This window comes from Lichenostomus cassidix, chromosome 5 (assembly GCF_008360975.1).
Source record: "Lichenostomus cassidix isolate B80296 chromosome 5, HeHo_3.0, whole genome shotgun sequence".
Classification (NCBI taxonomy): Eukaryota; Metazoa; Chordata; class Aves; order Passeriformes; family Meliphagidae; genus Lichenostomus; species Lichenostomus cassidix.
Genome location: NC_139486.1, coordinates 3966435 through 3993103, shown reverse-complemented (window position 1 = coordinate 3993103; position 26669 = coordinate 3966435). Strand labels below are relative to the sequence as shown.

General features: G+C 43.6%; 1 protein-coding gene across 1 annotated transcript in view; it reads left to right on the top strand.

Annotated features, from left to right (window-relative positions):
* The window catches only part of LOC146435803 (uncharacterized), a 41127-nt gene extending 16769 nt beyond the window's left edge, over positions 1–24358 (top strand). Inside the window, exons 4-7 of the mRNA XM_085061035.1 lie at positions 12638–12838; positions 19878–21328; positions 22470–22581; positions 23687–24358. The gene's annotated coding sequence lies outside the window, so the exon portion shown is untranslated. The remainder of the gene's footprint in view (positions 1–12637; positions 12839–19877; positions 21329–22469; positions 22582–23686) is intronic.
* Positions 24359–26669: the final 2311 nt, after the last annotated feature.

The window sequence follows — 26669 nt, the reverse complement described above, 5'->3', positions numbered from 1 at the left end:
CTGATGCAACTCCAAGTTCTTTTTATTTTGCTTTTTTAAAAATCTTCCCTTATGAAGGCACTGAAATCCTCCCTGAGTTCTGGCCTCATGAGTTGTGTGCTATTTTCCTGCTGGTGACACCAGCGTGTAGTAATGTTTTCCTGTCCCTGCTTTCCACTTGATGTTCAGGGAATCACATTTGAGACCTGAGACTCAATTTATTCCTGAATGGACCCTACTTTAGAACTCAAATCTTGGGCCATACCCTGGATTTCTATTAATCCAAATTAACCTGAAAATGAAGTGCAAATAGGACAATGGAACTGGGGAAGGGGTTGGAGCATCAAGAGCAGCTGAGGGAGCTGGAGGGACTCAGCCTGGAGAAAAGGAGGCTCAGAGGAGACCTTCTGTCTCTGCACAGCTCCCTGACAGGAGGGTGCAGCCAGGGGGAAGTCAGGCTCTGCTCCCAGGCAACAGGGACAGGTCAAGAGGAGATGACCTCAAGCTGCACTAGAAGAGGTTTAGGTTGGATATTAGGAAAAATTTCTCCACAGAAAGGATTGTCAAACACTGGCACAGGCTGCCCGGGGTAGTGGTGGAGTCACCATTCCTGGAGGGATTTAAAAGCTGTGGCACTTGGGGACATGGGTCAGTGGTGGCCTTGGCAGTGCTGGGGGAATGGTTGGATTTGATGATCTTAGGGAGTTTTTCTAACTAAAATGATTTGATGCCTCTGTCACCTACCACTGCTAACAGTGTTACTGTGTTAAGCATGAGCTGAAAAAGACTCATCAGCCACACTGAGGGGCCTCCAGCTCTCCCTGTCTACTGAGAAAGGCACCAAGGCACTCACCATCCACTGTGGGGTCTCCTGGGACCCTGCAAGCTTGGCTTTGCAACCCTTGATTCATCAGTGCCTAAATTGGGTCAAACATGGGGGTTGGAAGGGATTTTAAAGATCATCCAGTTCTGCCATGGCAGGGACACCTTCCACTATCCCAGGTTGCTCCAAGCCCTGTCCAACCTGGCCTTGGACACTGCCAGGGATCCAGGGGCAGCCACAGCTTCTGTGGGTAGCATGGGCCAGGGCCTCTCCACCCTCACAGGCAGGAATTCCTTCCCAATATCCCATCTAACCCTGCTCTCTGCCCGTGGGAAGCCATTCCCCTTTCTGTTACTCCACACCATTGTCCACAGTCTTTCTACAAACCTCTTGTAGGCACCTTTCAAGTATGGTGAGGCTGCAGTAAGGTCACCCCTGAGCCTTCTCCAGGAGCTCTGGAGAAGAAAACCTTGATCTGCCTCACTTGAAAAGGAAGCAATTTGTAAAGCCTGTTTTTGAAAACCAGGCCCGTTTTCCCCCAAGGCTGGGGACATGTGGCACACAGGTACAGGAGTTACCTCTGCAGCAAATGTTCTGTGGCTTTCCGTTGTCCAGGTATTTGCCCACCTGTTTTGTCACCACCAAAAAAAAGAAAGAACTCTGTGACAGGTTCAGCTTTCAGCCAGGATGCCTTTGTCCCCCCTCGCATTCCTCACCCCCTCCTCCTCCTCCTCCTTTCCATCCATTCCCCTCGTCCTCCAAAGAAAACTTGTGCTCACTCGCCTCTCGCGCCGCCTTGGCACCGCATGAGAATCCTTGCAGCAAAAGGAAAGAAAGGGGAAAATCCTGAAAGCCATGCTTTTCCCAGCAGGTTGGCACCATCGCTCCGGCTTTCATCCACGGGAGCAGCGTGCCAATCTCACGCCAGCACAAACAGATGTGACTCTAGAGCTTTGAGTGTCCAATGAAAGGGGCATTGCTCGCTCTGAAAGCTGCCAGAATGCACCAGCCTCAGGATTTTCCATTGAGACAGACGGTTTTCTCAGAGCTCGGCTTCAAGGTGCCTGGATTTGGGGTCGGCTTATTTATTTATTTCCCCCTTTTCCTTTGTGCCCTGACATTTATTCTGAGGTTCAGCACACGACTCCTGGCTCAGAAGAATGTTATCAGGCCAGGTTAAGGGCAAGGCAAGGCTGCTCTATATACACAATGAGGGGCTGTGTGGATGGATGGGATGAAATGTATTCCACATGCACCGGGAGCTCACGTGTGTTGAAAATTCGTGCAACAGATAAACTGTATTTTAATTTTCACAAAACCAACCCATTTTCATGCCATTTGAGGTATATAAAGCAGTAAAATACGTACGACTCCTTACGCTCCACTGAATCAGAAAAAGGAGGTGCTTAGTTGGCAAAACCACTTAATCCAGACATCTACAAGGGAAATCATGTAAGTCCAACGATGCTTAGTGGCAATGAGTGCCACTTAATAGGGATTGTAGTTCTGCTTAACTGGGGCACCTCCAGATGATTTAGGAGGCTTAGTGGAACGGGGTGAGCAATTTGCAGGCTGTACTCTTCCAAACACCACATCCCTTTCTCTTGTGTGCAAAAAACTTTCCCCAAATGGCCTGCAATATATGGGGGGGCATTTGCTCCTCAGGATTTTGCAAAGGCTTCCTAATGGCTACTCCTGGAATGACCTGTGAGGGTGGTGAGGCCCTGGCATATGTTGCCCACAGAAGCTGTGGCTGCCCCTGGATCCCTGGGAATGTCCAAGGCCAGGTTGGATGGGGCTTGGAGCAACCTGGGATAGTGGAAGGTGTCCCTGCACATGGCAGGGAGTGGAACTGCATGGTCTTGGAGGTTCCTTCCAACCCAAACCATTCTGTGATTCTTTCTGTTGATACAATAAGAAATCAATGCTTGCTCATGAGTCTGAGCTGAGTATTCCACAGTGGATTGGCCAAATTTTTGTAAGACAATAGGATCTGCTGTGATCACCTCTCCTGACACCTGGCTGATTTTAGCCAGAGAATGTAATCCTTGAAGTCTCTCCATCAGGTCCATCAATGATAGGTTGAAATACAATTCAGCTTTCGTCATGGTAGGAGTCACAAAACTATCTCCCCTCCTCAGTTATGTCTTCCTGGTGCTCAAGCTTTATATCAGGGATTAAATCCTGATATTAGCCTGTGCCAGAGTGATAGAAGAAGCAGCTCTTGACTGATGAATCCTGTTGGGAAGAAATGATGTAGCTGAGCTGTGTTCTTCAAGACAGGAACATAATTGTTTGAAACATTCTGGAGAGTTTTTTTGACTAACCTGGCTTGAAAAGCTGGACACACCATGATTTCCTTTGGCATGATTTCACCATCTTTCAGTATCACTGCTTAAGGATTCCAATGGCATTGGAAATCCTGCTCCACACAGCAAAAGGTAAATATATGCTGAGAAACGATTTCCTAAATAACCTGGGATTTGGATAGACTGAACAGACAACCAAAAGCAAGTAGTATTATCCCATTCTATACAGGGAAAGCTGCACCTTTGAGGGATTAAACAAGTTCTTCAAAACTCAGAAGCAGGATCAGGACTTGAACTCTTGTGCCTTTGCTGTCCAGTCCCATCTTCACTGCAAGTCTCGTTCCCCCCTGAGATAAGGAATGCTCAGGGTAAGATTAGGCTCAGGCTGGGAAGCAAACTCAGTGCTGAGGCGTCTGACAAGATGTTCTTGTGAATTTTTAATTGTTGGCTGTGTGGACATGTGTGTGAGGCAATAACCTGAGGAATTCTGTCCTACATTTTGGAAACTGTTGTAGCTTTGCAGCTCTTGGAGTGAGTTTCGAGTGAAAAATCTGTTCTGCTGCATGTTCTCTATCATGTTCCCTCTAGATAAAGCTTTACATCTGTGAACTTAGTGGCAGTTATTCCAGGAATTTCTCCTTGGAACCAACTAACAGTATCCCTAATATTTAGCTAGAAAGAAATCTTTTCTGGAAAAGACTAAGGTGGTGCAAGCTGATTTCAAATGATAGTTGACTGTTCCCATGTTAAACAAACTCAATGCTCTGTGATTTTTCTACCAGAAAAAAAAAAATCAGCATTTAGCTAGTCCCTTACAAAATGACTTTGAATCTCTAGCAGCTTGAATATAAAAATTTCTTTTCTCATAAATCTGGTTCATAGATAGGTATTGGTTTCTTCTTAGAACTACCAGTGTGAGTTTAATTCCAGGGAACAAGAACTATGCTAAGTTGTTTAAAAAAGCACATAAAATTAAAGTGGGAGAGCTATTCTTTTCTTTTAAGGAAAGGCAGGACAGGAGAGAAAAGCTACAGTTCAAGGTAATTCCCATTTTTCCTATGAAATTGTATAATCTCTCCCCCTGTGCTTTTATTCCCCTCAGGCTTGAAATGTTTTTTAAAGTCTGTCCAGTGGGAGGTGAAGTCCATATTTCTAGAGAAGGATTTTTACTTTGACTGGTGTGTCTTAAGGGCTCTGCTGCTGAAATAGATGGAAAAGTCAAATTTTTGTGCATTGCAGTCTGTAAATTCTTGCTCTGTAGTCTGCTGCCTTCACAGCTGGCACATACAAAACAGGTATCTGATGGTTTCTGTGATTTTACTTTGCCCCTTGGGATGAGTCAGGAGTTGGGCCTGGCTATCAATCTTTTAAAATTGTGTCCAATTGTGAAAGTGGGGGGAGAAATAACTTGGAAAATTTAGGAGCTGCTTGTTTGAAAGCCAGCAATTAAAACAGAAGCACAGTTTTTAAAAAGGGAACAGAATTTTCCATTGACTGTATTGTGTTATAACTATGCTGATTTAACCCTTCTTTTGGAATGCTGTGAGTTCCTTTATCTACCACATATTGATGGAGAGCTGAGACAGCAGCTATCCAAGGCTGGGCCAGAAAAATAAATTAATAATGATTAATAGCCCAGAATGATTTTCATGAGCAGATTGGCTGTTTGGCAGGGAGGGAACCTGAGCTGGATGTTGATTCACCAGCAGGACATGGAGAATCCTCATGGCACTGGAGCCACTGCCTTAGTGCTGCCTGGTGAGACAGAGGGAAGGAACCTCAGCCCATTTCTTCCCTCTATTTCTAGCCTTTTTGTGACTGGAGGAAGGTAACTCAACCCCTGTGATGTGAGTCAACACGTTTTGGAGGAGTTCTTGGTCCTGTGTAGGGCCAGGAGTGGGACTTGGTGATGCTGGTAGGACCCTTCCAGCCCAGGATATTCTGTGACTCTGTGATGATAACAGACCAGTTGCTGGCAACAGCAAAATTCCTACAGGCTTTGAAAGGCAGAAATATTCTGCATCCATTGGCCAACTGATATTATCCTGATGGTAAATGGAATGCAAAGAAAAAGGTTGTATGGGAGTAGCTTGACCCTCATCTGAAAACTGCAGGTTTTCTTACTCTTGGGTGGAATTAGTCCTGAGTTCCCCAAGGGAGAGACAGAGGTGTTCATGTGTAAAACTCCACACATATGTTCCAGTCCATGTGCAGCACCAGGGGAAAAATATGTCTCTGTGTAACTTCTAGTCCACAGCAAACAGTGCAACATGCAATTGGCATTTGGTTTGAGAAAGAAAACAATGTTTTATGCCATGATGGTCCCAATTCCACAGCTGACTGCATGGTCATTTAACAAATCTTTCACAAGCAGAAGATCTCTTTAGTAAATTTTCCCTTTTCTCTCCCTTTTGCTGATGCTTTAACAGTGGGACAAACTGAGCAGTGAACTTTAAATCACTTAGCAATCATTTTATTTGAAAGTCAACTGCTTCCCAAGCCATGACGACAAAAAGTTTCCCAGTTAGTCCAGAGAATTTTTTGAGGTGGTTTTTTTTTTTTTTTGGTTCTTTTTTTTCCCCCTGTCATTTCTGTCCTGTTAATTTGAGCAGAAACTGTAATTAGATGTAAGTGGTCTTGTTCCCACAGAAATGAATGGCAGCATCTGGAGAGAGACAACCGTTCCAAATGCTTTTGGCTACCAGCTCTCCACAAGTCACCAGGATGGAGCAAGGGCCAGAATCCAGACTTCTGTCGGCCTAATTTTGGATCTGTGGAAGCACAGCACTAAATCCAATATTCCAATGCCTTGCTGTGATGGGTGTAGGAGAGAGCACATTGCAGACTTTCATGTTTCCTGCTCCTCTTGGGAGGCAAATCCCCACTGTGTCTCTGGGTGGGATTGCATGACCAGAGCTCGGGAAAGGAGGGATGCTGGGCAAAGGTTTTTGGTGTGTTTGGTGGTTTTTTCCACCCTTTTTTCCCATTTCATTATCCATCTTGACAGTAACTGGGCTCTGCTTGCCCAGACAGGAGCAGGGCTGTGTTTGTAAACAGTAATTGAGTTAAAAGATGTTTTGAGTCAGAGCTGAGCTCGTTGCTTTCTCTGCGGAAGGGGTGGCTCTGGTTTGAGGTGTGGCTGCAGGCACTGGTCTCTGCCTTGGAGCTCCAGGGCTCTACAAGGTCACACAGCTCCTTATCACCACCAAAAGACATCTTCTGTGGTCGTTTATCACAATCAGCACCAGGGTGCTGCATTTTTATCAAACCTTCTGTCCCCTGAAGGAGAATCAGACTAGAAGCTGATAGTGCTCTTTGGGAGTAAACATTTCCATTCAGCCTTCCTGGTTAATTGACATGGGATGAAATTCCTTTCCTTTCTTCAGTTTTTTAAACTTCTCTTTCTTGTTATGATCAGGAGGAACTTGCAATCCTTCAGAAGCATTTTCACCTCTGGCCTTATCCTAAAAGGCATCACGGCCTCTCTCTCTTGATACTTTGTGTGGCATCTACAGGTCCAGGACAAACATGTTGCCACTTCTCAGTGCCTTTCATTAAATTTTATTGAACTTTTTCACCATGCAAAGCCTCTTGTTCTATCTCTCTAACACTGATGAACACAGAGTCTCCTCTACTTGCTGCTGCTCTCCAGGGCTGTGTCTTCTTTCTTTAAAATATGCAAAGGGAGGGGGAAGGAATTTAGACTAAAATTTTTTAGAGCTGCCTGAAAGATTTACAGGAACAGTTCCCATGACTCTAATGGGGCTTGTGTCTCTAAACCCTTTCAAAACTCCCAAATCTCTGACTTCTGCTGTTGTGGAAGCATTAATGATGGCCCAATAAATGAGGGGAATTGAGATTTACAGCTGAAGGGTTGTCTCAAAGTTACTGTTGTGTATAAAAGCAAATACTGTGTTTCTTCCCCAAAGCCAGGGTGCTTACCCTGAGTGCAAAATGAAAGCCTGAGCATTTACAAGTAAATCTGTTATTCAGTGTGGGAATTAAATTAAATTATTCATCCTTTAAGAAATTTAGGAATGTCAGACTCTTCCCTCCTTGATAATTTCAGTAATACAGTGGTGAAGTAACTTCAGACCTGTGACACGGCTGAGGTTCAGTGACATGTTTTCTCTGCACGTTGGACTGTTTACATAAAATTATTATTATGACTCACAAACAGTTATATCCTGTGGACAGCACTTCATATGGCTGGATTTAGGGAATACTCACAGAATCACAGAAACCTTTGAGGTGGGAAAGACCTCCAAGATCATCAAGCCCAACCTTTGGACACAATCATCACTTTGTCAACCAGAGCAGAGCACTGAGTGCTACATCCAGTCAGTCATTCCTTGGGCATGTCTGGGGTGGTGACTCCACCACCTCCCTGGGCAGCCTATTCCAGTGTCTAAATAACAATAATAATAACAATAATAATAATAATAATAATAATAATTCAAAGTAGTTTTATTCCTGGATTTGCATCCATCAGAAATTTTTGTTTGCTGTCAAAATTTGCCCTCTCTTCTCTTTGTCAAGGACATGCTGGTAGTTCTCAATTCTCATGGAACTCTAAATTTTTATGTTTGATTTTATTGCTTTATCTTCTGGTTGTTCACAGGACAAATGCCTGTAGCATGGCCTTCCCAGAACTGCATTACTGGCATTTCTTCAGTCCCACTCAGCATTTGCATTCTACTGCTACAATTTGGATTTCACTATACTCATTTTATTTGGCTGTTCCTATATTTTCCATACTTTCCTATTAGACCATCTACAGGCACATGGTCTGAAATTGGGATTCCTGTCAGTTTTGAAAGGATGAGTTTTTTTATTCTATACAGCTGGATATAACCATCCACATAGGAATGAGATCCCTGCTGTGTTCCAGTTTGGTGTTCCTCCAATGTCAGTGATGGCAGCCTGAAGATACCTGATCTTGATTAAATGATCCACCAGAATCCATGGTCATGTACTGGAGGAAGACTACTCATTGATTTATTTTATTGGCTGGTAGAAGGCTAAGAGTGTTCTTTTTAAGTTGTTCCCTTGCACAAGTGTGATTGGCATGAGGATCTGAGCTTCCTGAATTGTTACCTTGGTTAGTGTGAGCTACACAGGCTTAGCCAAACTCTGACCTGCCTCATGCCATTTCTTCTGGCATCATCCTTTTGTGGTAGGAACTGGTTGTGAAATGCAGGAGAAAACATTTGGTGACGATAATTTAGACTACAAAAACAGAGAGTTGGTCTGGGTGACTAAACCTTATTACTGATTTTTGTGGTGCTGTGAAACCTGCCCAGTTCAGGACAGCTCTTAGTCCTGTTTTACTGTCCCCTCATGTTGTGACTGTGACACAGCAAGTGTGAGGCAGGCAGGAGAGCACCAGGAGGCAGAAATACCTCCTGTCATTCTCAGCTGGGCATTGTACTCCTGACAAAATCCTTTTCCTTTAAGGTGCTGCTGATAACTGAAGAATTGAAGAGTCCTCCTGGGTCAGAGCTTTAGGTCACCTCCTGGCCTGTGCAGTGATGAAGTGCCATTCTTAAACAGATCAAGGTCCATTTTAATCCTGGCTGGGGTTTGTTTTCTTCAATGGAGAGGGAGAGTTGTCCTGCTCATCCACTTCCCCAGGCAGCTCCATGCCCTCTCTGATCTTACACATTGAAACCTTCCTCTAATTCCCAGTCTAAATAACATCAAGGTTCTCTTATGCTCATGTGCATTACTGTCCTTTGGCATCAGTAATTTCTCCCTCTAGGCATTAAATCTCCAGATTTACTTTCAGCAGATCTATCCCCTCCCAGCCTTGTTTTGTTAAGGCTGGGGAATTGTTGCTGTGCCATCTTGCCCCTGTGACAAAGCACAATCCCACTTCTCAAAGAGCTGTTGGACATCTGAAGCTGCCTTAATAAGGAGTCACTTAGCTCTGCTCTCCACCAGCTCGTGAATGATTCCCTGAACAAAGCCACTTTGGTGTGTGGAGAGCCTGGAGCTCAATGTCAGAGTGACATCCAGTGGAAGAGCAGTGGAGCATCTCCACAACACACCCACCTGGCAGCATCTTGCTTGTCATGGCTTTAAATTCATTTTCAAGGTCAACGTGTGATGAGTGAAATGGGTTTTGCTGGGAGAACTTTCCACTTTTTTCAGCTTCCCTACAGTAACAGGGTGACTCCTGTGACACCTGGGACTTGCATTTCTTCTCCTTGTGAAAGAAATGCACTCCTGATACCCTGAAATGCCACTCTTGGGGAATCAGGAGTTGATCTGCTGGGAGCACTGTGGTCTCAGGGCCAGCTGTTCAGTTCTCAGCATCATCTCCACTGACTGAAAGCAGCTGTGGTGATTCACATTGATTGCTAGTACCAGAAAAACCCCCTTTTTTCAGTTATTCTGTGCAAAGAGAACAGAGATTCCAGCTGATTTGGGAAGAGAACAAAATGGATTATTGTAAGATATAATAAGTGGGAGAAGAGAGGCCCCTATAGTTTGGCCACTTTAATATTTAACTTCAAGTGGGAAGGGGTTGGGGCAAGAAAGATGATTTGGGACTTTCTCTGCCCATATTAAATATGTGGTGGGGAAAATGAACCTTTCTTTCCCATTTCCATGTGGTTCCTACATGGCCTTTATTTCTTCCCATGAGCCATCAGCAACAGTGCCTGGGATTCACTCCTTTCCCTTGCCCTGCTTGCAGGGCTTGATCACCAGGACATTTCATCCCATGGGCTGCAATAATTCCTGAAGGTGGGCAGGCAGCAGGCTCTGCTGCAATCCCATGGCAAGTGGTAGGAGGAATTTCAATTATTGACCCTTTAACTGTGATGAGTTTTTATCATCATCTGTTTAATTCTCCCAAGTAGGTGTTGAGCTTGTTTTTACTGGAGTATTTTTGGGATCCTGAGGGAACCTTTGACCAGGAAGGTTTTCCCCACCTCCTCCAGATGTCTTAGAGGCAAAAAAGAGAAGAGCTTGGTTCACTGGAGGAGGCACTGAGTGTTTAAGGTAATTTGAAATCCTTTATCTGTCAGTGCTCTTGACAGCAATCAAGCACAATAGAAAATAAATAAATAAATAAATATAAATCCTGTAGCCATGGAAGCACACTTTAGATCAGATTTCTATTTGCATGCTTCATACATATACATAAAACATATTTCATGTACCAAGTTAAATAATGCACAATGCTTAAACTATTCTTACTTTTTATCCTTTGGTTATTGTAATTACAAGTAATTTTGTGAAGGATTTTCTATTTTTAAGAAATCACACTTTTGTACTTGATCCAGCTAACAGGATTTTCTTACATTACTTCATAAAGAGACCATCTTTAAACTTCTAATGTTATTTCTTATTCATTAGTACATATGCCTGTAGGGTATGTTCATAAATGGGTTAAAGTTACAAAGTTATGCTTATAAAAGCTCATGGTAATTTGGAGTATCAGGAGGATTTATTAATTTTGAAATCTTAAAAGAGCAAAAGCTAAAATGAGATTGGATTAAGTATATTCTTGCATGCAGTTATTCTAAACACCCTTAAGGACCGCAGACTAACTTACAGAGGACATTATGCAAATATGAATATATCTCTAAGTGCCTCATAGGCTTGCTGATGTAATATTTTACATGGTTAGTTAAGTACATCAAGTAAAAGGTTTGACCTTGATATACTGTAAAAGGTACTTATCCCACAACACCCAATTGTTTTCGGGGCCATTGTGAAATGCATCACTCCAACGTGCAAACAATTTTGTGCACAAATCTCATTAAATGTGGCTCCAGCAGCCAAACAGCTGTCCACAATACCCCATCTCTTCACAAGACCAAAGAGCTGCTTTCTAATTTATCTTTATCAAAATGCCGTTTGCATTTATCGGCAGCACCAGGCTGTACTTATGTGGTGAGAAGACAATTTCTTGGGAGGACAAATAGAGTTTCCAGGCTTTATTGCTGGCACCTGTTCCCATTACACAGTTCAATTTTATTTTTTTTTTTGAGAACACATAGAAGGTGGAAGACTACAATGCCCTCGAGTCAAACGATGTTTTGGGGAAGGAAAACAAGCTCCAGGTTCGACTTCAGCTTGGAATTTCTGCAAATCCTTGGCTTTACTTGTCTCTTTGATTATGCAGAAATAAGCTTGACTATAGGGACTTAAATGTTATGTTTTCCTGTGTCTTCACTCATCCTTCTCCCACTCCATTCCATGTATATATATATGTGTGTGTATATATATTTATATACATATACATTTATATTCCATTGAGGTGGTAACAGAACAGAAAAATGGATTGCTAAATGTTGTGTGTTATCTTTTCCCTATGTGTATCTGAAGGGAAGATTGGCTGATGTGGCACCTGCAGATTACTTTAGGGTAAATCCTTGTTTGTTCTGTTTAGCATTTCTGTGGTTATCACAAACTGAACTGGAGGGAGAGACTCTGTAGATGGATGGGGTGGGTGTGGATTCCTTACATTAATCAGATGGAAAAAACAGATACCCAATCTTGCACACCAAGACATCAACCCCCTTCTAAAGCCTGCATCATATCAAGAACTTCCTGTGGGGCTCAAGCAGTAAAGTGTATAATCTCTCTCAAGTCCCTCCAAAGTGACCAAAGTGCTAAAAAAAATAATTCTGGTTTATTATGCTGGACTGTAAATACCCAATTGGGATTGCCTTTCCTGTGTGGTGCTTTGACAGTGATTAAATAGTTGTGTTTATAACAAAAAAAAAGGAATTAAATAGTGCAATTTCATTAGGGTGATGTTGATGGTGTGAGATATCACACTCCAGGTTGTGTTCTTCCATTAGGTCTGTCTTAGGAGAACGATTAATTAGCTGTAAAGTACAACTGAGAATATTTCATTAGCATTTGCCAGCTACCTGGGAAAACTTGACCTGCTGGAAGTGGCACAGAATGAAATTTTAATGCAAAAAAGCCCAGAACATGCCTGTGTGAGTAACAGCTATTTCTGCACCTGCCTGCCATGATGTGGTTTTGCTCAGTGGAACAAAAAAACAATGGGAAACCAATTGTTTCCATATCAGTTCAATGTCTCATAGCTCTTCTATATAGGAGGATGTTATTTTCCATAGTGAGAGTGTATTTTGTGGTGAAACATTAGTTCTCATGTCAATTTGGTTTGGTGCTCTCCTATTTTGGAGTTTGTGTCTTGTGAGAGAAGAAGAGCTTGGAAGCAAGATGAGGTTTGAGGGATTTTATTCCTCTCTGAGCCTTATCTGTAAGGAAGCCTATGATGGATATGCAGCATCAAATAAATCATCCTTGTTTGGAATTTAAAGCAAATTTCCATGCTACAAAGACACATCCAGGAGTGTGTGCTAGTAGATCCTCAGTAGACAATAAATGGAATTAGATACCCAAGTATAAATACCCTTTCCCTTGCCCCTCTCTTTTCCTCAAACCAATATTTCTGTGTAATTCTGGATATCTATTTCTCCCTCTGGCTGTATCTAACAAAACAAGGCTGTTTACTTGTTTGGTTTCTTTTGTTTAGAAAACATAATTGCTACAGAGGGTGATTTTACCAAACACACAAGTTACCACTGGGATCTGTGAGGATGAGATGCCTCTGAAGAGAAGCTTCCATCTCTGCAGGAGTGGATGGTAATAAGGAAAAGGACTGATCTCCAACAAAGTCTAGCACTTGAGGAAATGTACCCCACATACAATTTGGGACCTGCTCCACAGAAATGAGGTATTTGGGGAAGCTGTTGGGTGCCTCATGAGTTTACAAACAGAATTGAACAGATTAGGTGAGGTTGGTAATGGGCTAGAAATATCTGTTGGTTCCCTCTGGCATCTGCCTGTGACTTTGGTCTCTGAGAAGCCTGAATATGTCTTAATTCTGTATGGTGTTTGAAGGAATGGCTCTTCTCGAGATGAGTTAATTAAGAAAGTCCTTAGCCATGCTATTTTTGTTTAACCCCAATGTACTTTTGTGAATGAGCCCACTGCATTTACCCTTTTTATCTTCTGAAACCTCACAGACAACAACAACAAAGTCCTCAACACACCCACAGTGCACACACATACACAAAACCTGTATAGAGGCACATGCAGTGCTTCTGGAGCACATGAAGCAGCAAGTGCTGCTCCTCCATCCAAATCTGACTCATTTTAAATGCAAATGGGGGGGAATATCACTGGAAAGATAAGTTATCACTCTACTGAAGATAGCTTTTCTTTATGTTTCCCCCCCTGCCCAGTGCTGGGTGTGTGTGCACGAGCTGTAAAAATCCAACCAAAGCAAAATGTAGATTTCTTACCTCAAGAATGAGTGTAACACAGTTGTTTAGGGTGTCAGGTTTGTATGAAGGGTTTCCACATACATCCCCTTTTCTCACTTTCTAGGTGATTGGAGAGGGAGAGGTCTTTGTTTTGGACCGAAGTGGAAATAGGCACAGTGGAAGAATGAGGTTCTTTTCACAACAAGACATGGAGCATGTCCAGGGAAGGGTCTGGAGCCCCAGAAGGGGCTGAAGGAGCGGAGGAGGCTCAGCCTGGAGAAAAGGAGGCTCAGGGGGGACTTTCTGACTCCCCACAAGTCCCTGGGTGCAGCCAGGTATGGGGTCAGGCTCTGCTCCCAGGGAACAGGGACAGGGTGAGAAGGAATGGCTTCAAGTCATACCAGGAAAGGTTTAGATTGGATATTGGGGAAAATTTTCTTCACAGAAAGGAATGTTCAGCCTTGGACAGGCTGCCCAGGGCAGTGCTGGAGTCACCATCCCTCAGAGTGCTCAAAAAATGGGTGGATATGGCACTTGGGGCCATGGGTTAGTGGTGACTTGGCAGTGCAGGGGAAATGTTGGACTCGATAGTCTCTGAGAGCTTTTCCAGCATTACTGACTCTGTGGTTCTCCCTGTGTCAGAGAGGTCCAGATTGTATCCAGATTAAGCCCAGCTGTACACAGGTAATAACTGAGCTCAGCTGTGTGTGTGTGTCAGGCAGGCATTTACAGCTGGGCCAGTCAGCCTTGTTCTGGTGGGGAGCAAAGGTACTTTTCAGGCACCACTTGGTTACCAGGTTTTGATAGTCACTGTAGGAAAAAGTGATGTGCTGAACTGGTTTTACTGGCAGGATCTTCAGTGGCTTGAGAGAGAGCCCAGAGTGACCACCTTAGATGGAGCCATGCTCACTGGGCAGGTGAAATGTATCTCTGAAATCTCATGCTGGCTCTGTAACTAACTTATTTTTATAATCTGATCGTTCCTCCCACCTTCTGCTTGTCCTTTATGATGTAACTTTGAGATAGAATCCCAGAATGGTTTGGGATAAAAAGGGACTTAAAGCCCATCCAGTTCCCATCCCTGCCATGGACAGGGACATCTTTCACTATCCCAGGTTGCTCCAATCCCTGTCCAGCCTGGCCTTGGACACTTCCAGGGATCCAGGGGCAGCCACAGCTTCTCTGGGCAGCCTGTGCCAGGGCCTCACTGCCTCTACAGCAGAGAATTCCTTTCCCATGTGTAATTTGAATCTCTCCTCTTTTAGTTTAAAACCACTTCTACCAACCATTACTTCCTACCATTGTACTTCTCTCCCTCTTCTTTTATAAGCTTTCCCTGAGTACTGGAAGGCTGCAGTGAATTAGGGTTCAGCTCTGTCACTTTATAAAATATAACATGGCATGAAAAGAATTGGTTTGGTCCTATAGATATTTTGACAAAGTTCAATATTCTGAATATTTTGCAAAATATTCAATATTAAAAAAAAAAATCTCTTTAGGTAGAGTTAAAGGTCTTTGAGCCCTAGTCAGCATTCCTCAATGTGGTGTGAAGGTTTTAATTTTTTAACTCATACAATTAACTGTTTTTTCATTAAAATTTAAACATGTTTCAGAATGGAAGCATTGCTTTCAAACTGAGGGACCAAAATACTTAGTTTGCAAAGTATTTTCCATCAAAACCCTCTGTGTTGCCTTGAATTGCTGCACAGTTTGGTTGACCACAGTTTGTCTTCCATGAAATGTGTGTTGTACACAAACAGCCTCTGGCTCTGCTCATTCTTCTGTTTCCAAGGTCAATGCCTGCAAATGTTCCTCCTTTTTCTGTCTCTTATTCCCCATTTTCCAATCTCAGATCCTCTTTTGGCTGTGTCCAGGTTAATAAACCCTAATGAGAAATGTATTCTGGACCAAACTTGGCTTACACTGCATCCATCTTGGATCCTTCTCTACCAACCTATACAAACATAGAACGTTATTTCATTTTTCTTGAATCTGCCTCAAAAATTCCTCATGTCTCCTGCCTGTGGTTTTGCTACAAGAGGCAATCTGTTGTGTGCAGGAGGAAGGTTGTTACCTCTTTCTTGGAGAAGAGTAAGAGAAAAAACCCAGTGGTTGCACAACAGCTCATCTCTGATGTCAATGCAGGACATCGTGAGCTGGTTGGGAGAACTGGCAGGTGTAGGAGTGATATGAAGGTGCAGCTGAAATTTAATTTCCTCCAGAACCATTCCCCACAAGCTGTGCAAACTTCCCTTGGCTAAATAAATACACTTAAAGACAAAGATTTCCCATTTTCCTAGAAATACTCGTGGTAACAACTGCCTGTGCTTTCTCTCCTGGAGCCTTAACAAACAGTCTGCACATTTGCATTTTCTCTAATAGTCTCAGCAGTAAACTTCCTTCCAAAAAGAGGGGAAAAAAGGCAATCTTGTGCTCCCTGAATGCAGAAAGAAATTACACATTCTGTCTCTGTCTCTCGTACATACAGATACACAATTTAGCACTTTACATCTTCAAAGCACTCGCTCCAATAGGGACTAAATTGTGTTTGTAAACTCTCGCTTTGGGAGAGAAGTTCAAATGGGGCTTAAGTCCCAAATGGAATGTTGATGGTCTCAGTCAAGTTCCTAGTGGACATTTGCCACAAAAGCACAGCGCTGTTTGCTTGTATTGATAACAATTAGTGTTATTGCTCTGTGATCAGCACAGCCTCCTTCAGAGACGTTTTGTGTGATGCACTGGGTGTACACAGAATTAAAGACCTGCCCTGCCTCGAAATGTGAACAGGAAAAAAAATATAAAAAACAGGAGAAATTGTGTCCTCCTCTTTCTGTTTTGTAGTGGAGACCCCAAGGGCTGCAGCCCTGCAAATATAGTTAAATTGATGGTTACTGCTGTCCCAGTTCAGCACCTATTTTTCTCAATTCAAGGTAAAATTATGAAGTGGTGTGACAGCAGTCCTGGGGGCATTGGTGTCAAAGGCAGGGACAGAACCCAGCTCTCACCAGCCCTTAGAAACTGTGTTAACTGGAAGGTTACCCTTCCTCTCCAAATGGAGTTTAATGAATATAACACACTTCAATAGGTGTATTCATAAGAAGTTACCCATTATGGATGTAATGCATGAGTTTTTCTCTCTTGGAAATCGGTTACTCTTACTGGCCATTTCCTGGTCAGGTTTTGATGAGTCCCTTTCAGGCACAGTTCCCATTGAAATTGGTTTGCCTGAATGAGGACTTAAGGAACAACTGAATAAAGACCTCTATAATTGCTCTATAATGATTAAATGGTTCCCATGAGCAAGGCAGTTCAGAAAGACGTGCTTTCACTTAGCAACATTCGCGCTGCCAAAATGAAATAGCCACATCTACTGCAGGCAGAACTGAATTCATTGCTGCTGCTGCTGCTGTGATTGTGGCAGAGCAGGGACTGGACAGGAGCAGGCCAGGAGAATGATAGACTCTGTGCAAACACACTGTACATGGCAGTCCATGTGTCCTGAGGTTCTTGTACTGTGTCCCTGTGTGTTGGTGCTGTGCCAGTTTGGAACAGGTTCATTACTTTGCCTTATTTTTGCCCCATTTGTTCTGCTTTTGAAATGGTGTTTTGGGTAAGGATGTCAGTGCTTTGGTTTAAAGATGATGTTTCTTCAGAAGGTTTGGGTTGGGGACAAGGTGGATGTATAAATTTTATTTTGAGGTGACATATAAACTGCTCCCACAGGAGTGACCAGTTCTTCAGGTCCTATAAGTTTATCAAAAAACTCCTTTTTTTTTCAGTCTCTCAGGTTGCTGTTCCATTATTTGTTTATTTTATGACTTAAGACAAAGGACAAGAATTGCACTGAAGTGTTTAATAACAAAAAGGAAGAAGGCAGGAGGTGGTGAATGATGCTCTGTGACAAAGCAAGAGGCCACAGGAGCTGAGGAAACCTCTTGGGGTTCCCAAGAGCATCCTTTTGTGACTGTCCATCTTCCCCAAGATTTTTGGGGCTGTTTGCTGGAAGTCTGGAGATTTCCCCAGCTCGTTTTGGAATGCCAAGCCCCACTCTGGGCACTCAGATCAACACCATCCAGTGAAATCTTGCACCCCCGAGGTGGAAATGGCAATGCTCGAAGTCAAACCATCTTTAGAGATTTCCCCTGAAACCGAGGCTGTGTTAAACAATGGAGTCAAATCTCTTGGAAATGAGTTCATAAAAATCAGCTCTGCATTGTCAGCTGTAAAGGGAGAGGAGCGTTTTGTTCCTCAGGGCCTTATTCTAATCTCAGATGCACAGCATGCATTACCATATAGCTTAAAAAAGCAGATATTTCTGAGATGATATGTGGGATTCTGTGCAAACCTCTCTCAGAAACCAATATCCTTCAGGAGATTTTTATGCACTCAAACATTCCCAGGCATGACGTGGGCCCCTGATAGAGCATTTTTGGCTAAAGGGTAAAAGAGGGGATGGGGAAGCCAAAGAGAAGAGGAGGTGAAGAAGCAGAATATGCCAGAACTGGAGCTGGAAATTTTGGGCAGACCTTGATATCTGAGAGGAATGTCTGGTGGGGTGTCTATCTCATGATAACACAGAGATATATCACTGGAATATAAGACTACAGAGGTTATTCAGTCTTACAGGGGTACTGAGACAAATAACACATTTTAAGAGGCAGTGAGGGTTGGTTTGTTTATTTATTTTGGTTGTTATTTGTTGTTGTTATTGGTAGTCTTAGCCTGCCACAGGAACAGGTCATTTGGGCCATTCAAACCAGAGCTAATTGGTGTCAGCAGCTATCTGGGGCCTGACCTCAGTCTGGCTGCTGGAAAAGAGCACCACAAACCCATCCTGACCACAGGAGGTTGTGAGCAATCTGGGAGAGATGGGGCCAGCAGGAACCTCAGGAGATTATATAATCAATGGAAAACATGTCTTCTGTCCCCACAGGCTGATTGCCAAAGCCTTCCCACATAAACAATCCCACCAGGTTGTGCACCTTGTGCCTTTGGAAGTTTGAGGAGCCAGGGGTTCTGAGAGTGGTGGGCAGCAATGACTCCCCACAAGATGGGGCTGAGCCAGGCAGGTTTGGGGTGCAGGGATGTTTGGCAGCCTGGCCAGCAGTGCTTGCTAACTTTTCTCCAGAAACTGCAGAGCAGGAGTGCCAAGTGGCACAGGTCTGGCTGGCAGCCCTGGGATGCTGCCTGCCAGGGGAGCTGCTCTCCAGCTGGGCCAGAGCCAAACGGCTGCCTCTGGAAGCTGAAATGTGGAATCAAAGACTCACAGAGTGCTTTGGGTTGGAAGGGACCTTAAAAACCATCCAGTTCCAACCCACTGTCATGGGCAGGGACACCTTCCACTATCCCAGGTTGCTCCAAGCCCCATCCAACCTGGTTTTGAACACTTCCAGGGATGGGGCAGCCACAGCTTCTCTGGGAAAGCTGTTCCAATATCCCACCATCCTCAGAGTAAAGAATTTCTTCCTGATTTCTAATCTAACCCTGACCTCTGTCAGTTTGAAGCCATTCTTCATTTTCATGTCACTCCATGGCCTTTTCAAAAGTCCATCCACAGCTGGGCTTGCAGTGGTCAATAGATGTCCAGCTCAGCTGAGGGTGTTGGTGACCACATGGTAGCATCTCTTGTTTAGGAAAACTTTTGCAAAATGCTGTACGGAGCTCTATAAAGATTGTAAGATTTCCCATGTAATGGAATGGGGAAAGCTCCAGCCAAGGTGCAGCACCCTCATTTCCTTGTCTGGGTGGTCAGACATGGCTTTGTGCACCCAAGGGCTGCTTGCCTCACACTGCTGCATGGTCACAGGGCTGGTGTCTCAAGTGGGAGAACCATTTAGGTTGGAAAAGGCCTATAAATCATTGAGTCCAACTTTTCTTCCAGCACTACCAGCCTACTACTAACCCATGTTCCCAAGTGCCACACCCACACATCATTTAAATCCCTCCAGGGATGGTGACTCCCACCACTGCCCTGGGCAGCCTTCTCCAGTGCTTGACAACCCTTTCTGTGAAGATATTTTTCCTAATATCCATCCTAAACCTCCCCTGGTGCAACATGAGGCTGTTTTCTCATGTCCTGTCACTGGAGAAGAGACTGACACGCTGCTTTGTAAGGCACTACCTGATTTAAAGGGGTGCAGGAACCCTGTGCAGCAGCAGTATGCTCTTCCTGCTCTGTGCTAACCCTTACCAGCTTTCCCTTGGCTTTTGGCAATCACCCTTGAGTGGGACAGGGACCAAGCACAGAGACAGCACAGAGGCAGCTCCAGGTTTGTACCTGAAAGGAAGTTTGCATTTCTTGTGTAACCAAAGTGTGGGGAAAAAAATCTCCATTCCATATTGCAGAGGAGCTGTAACAGAGCTCTGTTATCCTGATGGAATATTGGAAGGTTGAGATTTTTGGGTATTTCCTTTGCATGTTTTCCTCATCCCAACCATAATTTCCCACGAGCATGTGCTGGGCCTTGGCCAGCTTCTTTGTCTTTCATCTCAGAGCTTTTCTTTCAGGGGCACTGGGACAGCTGGGGGAGAGAAGACAATCCTGGCTGTGGCAGGGAAGTGTCACAGCTTGGCAGGCACTGAAATCGAATCCCATCCCTGAGCCTCACTCCTGGAGCTCTCACCCAACCTGGGAGTGAGAAGACACGAGCTTGCCTTGTGCATCCTCGAAGAGACAGAACAGATGCTATTCCCAACCCTCTGGGGTCTCTTGGAGAGGAAGGAGCAAAGCCAACTCCTCAGCTCTGTTTCTCTCCGCCAGGCCTGTGAGATGGATTCAGCCATGGCAGTGTCAGGAGTTGCTGTCAGGTCTAGGAGATGAATCTGGATGTTTGTCACCTCCAGAGCTCGTAGCTCAGCTTGTCCCAGCAGAATCATCCCTGTGTTATCAGCCTACCTGGGCTTTGGGGAGAGGATGAAATCATGGATTTGTGTCCTGACACCACTCAAGATTCTTCCCTGGCTGCCTGCAAGGTTAAACTGGGAATAATCCTTGGGAAAATGGTTCACACTGTGGTGGCTCCTCAAATCTTGGCTGAAGCACTGTGTGGCTCGAGGAAACTTCTCCAATAATCTCTCCAAGATCCTCTGACCTCCCCAGCCAGCAGTGAGCTGCTGTTGTGTTGTCCCCCAGCCAAAACTGCTGTGGGTTTGACCTTCAGATGCTTTCCTGTCCTTTCTGAAGAAGTTTGGAGAAAATAAGGAAGAAAACCAAAACCAGCAGAGTAGATTTTGACGGAAACTGGTGTTCTGCTCTTCCCTGAGCATTCAAGCAGCTCTCCAAAATCTTAACTCTGCTTTTCTATGGCTAAACTAAGGTGTGACAATGAATTCACAACTCTGCCAAGCCCTGAGCACTTGCACAGGTGAGGACAAGGATTTGGACAACCCCAAGCCTATTAAATGCACCTTTGGGCTTGAGCACATCTGCAAAGCCTTGCTGGAGGTGGACAGGTGCCCCACACTGAGACTCCAGGGCAGGGATTTCTCAGGAAGGGGCTCAAATAATAGAAAAACAATGACTAAAATCTGCTTGTTCATTGCAGCCTCTCTGGAAACACAAGAGATGTGTTTGGGGAGCAAGGACCAAATGAAAGGGGCAGAACAATAAGCTATTTCGAGCACCTCAGAATATATTTAAAGCAAGGGAAAGAAAAAAAGACCTAAATTTCTGAAGCAGCACTTGAGTGCATTTTTTTCTGCAGCTGGTTGATATATCACCTTCCTTATTGTTTTTTTTCCCTTTGCACTGAAAATATACATTATCTTCCAATCCTTCTTCAGTGAAGTAAATATAAAATGAAAACAAACTACACATTTGGCCAACCCTGCCTTAAAATTACACATCAAGAACATTTCCAGTGACAAATACTTTCAAGGCAAACAAACTGAAGAGAAATTAAAAAATCTCTGTGGGGCATAAATATGTAATTACACTCACACAGGGAGCATTTTATCAGGTAAACCATCCTACTTTGTTAATTGAAATGCTGCAGCACAAGGTTTTTTGACAAAGGGGCTGAATATGCATGCATATTTCTCACTGCTGCTGTTCCATTTCTCTCTTTCCTTTCCCTGTGTGCTCCAGCAATGGGGTAGGGATCACTCCTGCTTTCTTTGTTCAAATATCCTCATTTCTGCCACCTCCACTTAATTCTGGCAGGGAAAGTTTTCCTTTCACTGGAGGCACAGGATTGTGGGGGGTTTTGTTGACTTGAAAAAGAAACCAAACCAAACCCCAGAAAACCAGAAACCGAGTGTTTTTCTTAAATTAAATTCTCCGGAAACAATAAAAGGCTGAGAATTAAAACATAAAGCAGACAGAATAAAAAGAACTGCAGGAAGTAGGTGCAGCTGTGTTGACCTAATCCCACCAAAACCAGGGCGAGGATGAGTTTGGGAGCTGATGGGAGCAAGGCTGAAGTTTGGGACTTCAGAGGTTTGAGGTCCAGATCCCAATCCTTTGTTACAGAAGCATTTGTCAGTGTTTAGTGGCCACGGGCAGCAAGTCAGTGAAATATTTACAGCACAATCCCTTCCAAGAAGCGTGGCTGCTGGCAGGGTGTTTAATTGTCTAAATGCAAGCTGCAGTGCCAGCTGTGGGTTTGCTCACCCATCTGCGAGGCTCTGCCATGCCAGTTCCAGAAGGAAGCAGGGAATATCCTCCCTGGAAAGAGGGGTGGCTCCGTGCACAGAGCTACCCAAGCTTGCTTGGCCATGGTGACAACTGTGACAACAGTGAGGCTGAGAACACACAGTGCCCAGGCTTCCTGTGGGGAAGGTATTTGGGATTCTGGGATGTCAGCATTTCTTCTCCCTGCAAATGGATGGTGAATAATATGTTGCCTCTCACAACCCACTGCCTAATTGGGTTTTTCTGTGCATTTTCTCCCCCTGTGATGTGCAGCACAGAAGGTGCCCCAGTTGCACAGCCTTTAGCCACCATCATGTGGGGAAGCTCAGAAAGCCTTCAGTGCTTTTCTTAATGGGTTTTGTGTGTTCCATATTCCCTTTCTGCCTAATGCCCAGCTCTGCTTCCCTGCATACATCCTTCCTTTTCACAGCAATGTCCTACAAGTATGATCTTCACTCCATTTCCAGTTTGCTTTCCAGGCTCTGCTGGTTTGTTGAGAATAAAAGAAGATTGTCTTGAGTAAAGATTGGCTGACATTTCCAGAGGAGAAGGGCATTTCCATGCCATGTACCTCTCCAGGTAAGTAATGTTAAAAGCCCATGGACATGTAAACCTCTGGAAAACATTCTAAAATGGCCAAAATAAGTTTGAGTTGTCCCTTGTCTGTCTCTGTTTCCTTCATTTGGTTTTACAACATGATAACAACACTTCCAGGAGGGATGTGATTGAACAGCCAGGGAATGTGAGTTATGTAGAAACTAAACCACAGTGGTTGAAGATCAAGAAGTTGCCAGGACTCAGAAGTCTCCTGTTTTCTCTCTGACTCTGAATCTTTAATAATTTTACACAAGGAGGATCAGGTTTGGTACCTAACATGTGAAAAATCTGGTGTGGTGTAACAGGATATTTTAACCACTAGTGTGCCCTTTCCCTTTTATTTTTGATTAGTAGATCCTCCCTTTTTCTTCTCTAGAACAATCCATGTTAGATTCCCACCAGGCTCTGCAAGACCTGGGTGACCACATGAGTGCCTACCAGCTGAAATACAGGTAATATGAAGACTTTTCAGGTAGAAACTGGAACATCCAGAGAATTCTATTATCTTGAGAATTAAGTACCAACTTGGTAGGGATTTTAATCCAGACATCCCAGTTCACATGTGGTTCTAGGTTTTGGCATTTTATCCTTGGTTTATTCTGCTAGACAAATGCTTTTGGCAATAGAATATTTGCTATATTCTTCAACATCCTTGGCTGGCTCATGTCCCTCCTGAGTCATATTCACAGGGACACTTCCCCATCTTTTTCTCTTCCCTCCCCTTGCCTTTTGAGCTGTAGGGTGGTTGTTTGCTCAATAAACAGTGTTTGAAGTCAGCAATCTCCAGGTATCTGTGTTGACTGAAACCACTGGACTGTGTCAGAGAGAGCAAACAGAGCTTGGTAGGCACTGCTATGGTTCATGTGAAACCCTCAAGCATGGCTGGGAAGGATTCCCTTGGTGACAGATCAGGGGATGCCTGAAGGAGTTTGACACTTTTCAGTTTTATTACCATTATTTTCCTAAAATACAAGAATAGCTTACCTGTGTTTATACAAAAAGCAAATAAGGCATCTTGCATCGATTTGGCTTGGAAAGCTGGTTATTCCAACATTGAGCTCTAATTCTTCACCTCATATTCTCACAGGAACATCTTCCTTGGACATTTCAGTATCTCAGAAGATCTGCAAAGCAGAGCAGCCACAGCACCCAGGGCTGAATTGTCACAGATGGGAGGGCAGGGACTAAGGTTTGTTGAAGAGTGATTCTCTGATATTGTGGTTTTGTTTATCATTTAAAAAACAACCTGGGATGGTGTTCAGTCTGTGGTCTTGCCATGACAGCATCAGACAGGTTGGACAGAAATTTCCAAATGTTTTGATTGTTAACTTTTCCTTTCATTTTGGTAAAAATACTGTTCATTTGCATTTCCTTCTTGGGCTTTTTGTAATTTTTAATGAGCATATCTGTGTTTGTTTCAGTGCCTGCCTTTTCTTCCTTATAAGTTAATGAATAAATCCAGGCTGGTTTTGCTGAGAGCTGTAAACTCACTCCTGCTGGTGGGCAGGGCATTCCATTGATCCAAACTGTGATGCCAACTGAAAGTGCACCTGCCTGTGGTGCCTCTCAAATCCCTCAGTGATTTTATAAACCAGATGATGAGACCAGGAGAGTGTTTGCCAAACTCAGATTTAGTCTGTGGTGCAGTTGTAGCTGGATGAAGTGTTGAGGTACTGGTTGGAATAATTTTATTTTCTGGTAAGGCTGCTGTGACCCTTGTGAAGTTTTACAGGAACACCTCAGAAAAAATGAGTATTGATTTCTGATCTTTTTGTTTTTAATACCAGAATTCATTTATTAGATGTTGTAGATGTTGTCTTGCCATTTCAATTAGCTGTTTGCCTTTTGGTGTTTGGTTTTTTGGGTTTGTTTTTTGGGGTTTTTTTTTGTTTTGGTTTTTTTTTTAATTTTTATTTTCTTTGCATTTGGCACCATAACAGACCACCCAATTATCTTCTTTTTTTACTGCCTGGTATCCTGCAGTCCAGAATTGGATGGAGGGAGCAATATTTGGGATGTTTCCATGATAAAACAGGCTGCAGGCACAATTCCTGTCAGCTGGGTTTTATGGACAAGGTCACAGATTGGGCAGTGGGCAGAAGACCCTGACCATGGAGTTTTGCCATGAAAGCACATGAGGAATAGCTACAGCTGATGGAAAGCAGAAAGAAAAAGCCATTTGTGTGAGCATCACACTGGACTGGTCAGACAAAATCCCCATTTCTTCTCCTCTCCAGAATCAGTAGAGGTATTTCTTCAGTAAAAGTACAGAGGGAACTGAGGAAATCTCCAGGCAGTTTGCTGGCTTGCAACATCCAACACTTCTTTGTAGGAAAAGAGGAAACCACCTCAAGTTTCACCAGCAGAGGTTTTGATTGGATATTAGTGAAAAATTTCTTCACTGAAAGGACTGTCCAGCCCTGGCAATGGTGCAGTCCCCATTCCTGGAGGGATTTGAAAGCTGTGTGGATGTGACCCTTGGGGACATGGCTTAGTGGTGGCCTTGGCAGTGCTGGGGGAATGGCTGGACTTGGTGATTTGGAGGTCTTTTCTAACCTTAATTCCATGGTTCAGCTGAATCCTGGAAGAGCTGGCCAGCCCAGCAGCACAGCACATGCTCTGCACATCTCAAGGATTCTGTCTCTTCTTGCTTCCTGGTCTTGCAGACAAACTTTCCTGCTGAACAATGTAGATAGCAGCTTTGAAGGGAAAACAGACCCCCAGCCCCTTCACAAACAAATCCAGCATCACTCTAAACCCATGCATTTCCTTGGCTCTGCAGCATCTGTCAAAGAGCTGCTTCAGCACCTCAGTGCTTGGGAGCTGTGACTTCCACCCTCAAACTATTTGGCTTGTTCTGATGTATTCCTATGCTAATGCCAGTTTTCTGTCTGAGCAGCCTTCTTTGCTTTGTTGTGCTCACTTCCCTGCCATATTTCTACAGGGAAAGCTGAATGTTTTTGCATCTTCTCTTAGAAGATTGAAATTCCCTTCTCCCTGACTGTTCTGTTCTTGTTGAAATGGGAGGATCTTCCCTGAATGAGGCACTGTGCTCAAACAGTGACCCTGGACATGGTCAGTGATGCTTCCCCAACTCCACTGGGTATATCTGGATAGATAAACCTTAGGACTTTGCTTGGCTTTTCCACTGCCAGAGGATACTGGGGTCAAGTGTTCACCCTGGTAAAATATCTCCCAGTTTTATGGATCTGGTTTTTGTCAGCTCAGAGGCCTTTATTAGAGTGGACTTCCTTAAATTAATCTTATACCTGTGATCCTGAGATCATCATCATCATGTATCCACAGGATTTTGTCTTAAATGCCTCTCAACCTCATATTTCAGCAAGCTGGATTTTTATCCTCCCATATTTCTCCCTCCTTTGAAGAAATAGCCTTCCTTTTCTCTTTACACTCAGCTAAACATTTGATGCTTCATTTGACTTGGACTCCTTTTCCTGGGCAAAACCTGGAGTATCCCAGTGAGGCTGGTTAATGTGATGTGTCAGTGCAAAGAAATGTCCTTGCTTAGCCATCTCTACAAGGACTTACCTGCCTGAGCTCTGCAATTATGTGATTTTAATTGGCTTTTAATTTGCCAAGATTATATAATATACTTAAATGAAAACCACGGAGGTGTTGTTAATGCACAGGTTAGAAATTGCAAACAAAATGATAAGTGACTGAATTGCTTTTGAGCTCATACAGGCAAATTCACATTTTCTTTCCCACGTATTTAATATGAAATGTACCAAAAAGTTCATAATTAGGAAATTATAAGGGTATAAAACCTATATTGAAAAAAAACCCATTTTTGTGGCTCTGGAGGTTGCAAACATGCTTTCCATGTCGAGCTGTATGTTGCATTTATGCTGATTTAATCATTCATTAAACATTAGCAAGAGGCCAATTACGCTGTTCAAGAATAAGATGTTTTACGAGAAAATGACAAAAAGATACATGTAATCATTGAAATGCCAGTTTACAATCAGATAGGATGGGAAATAATCCCTTTAGCAAGCTTAAGCTTTTACATATTAATGGAAACATTGGGGAGAGTGGGAAGAGGGCTT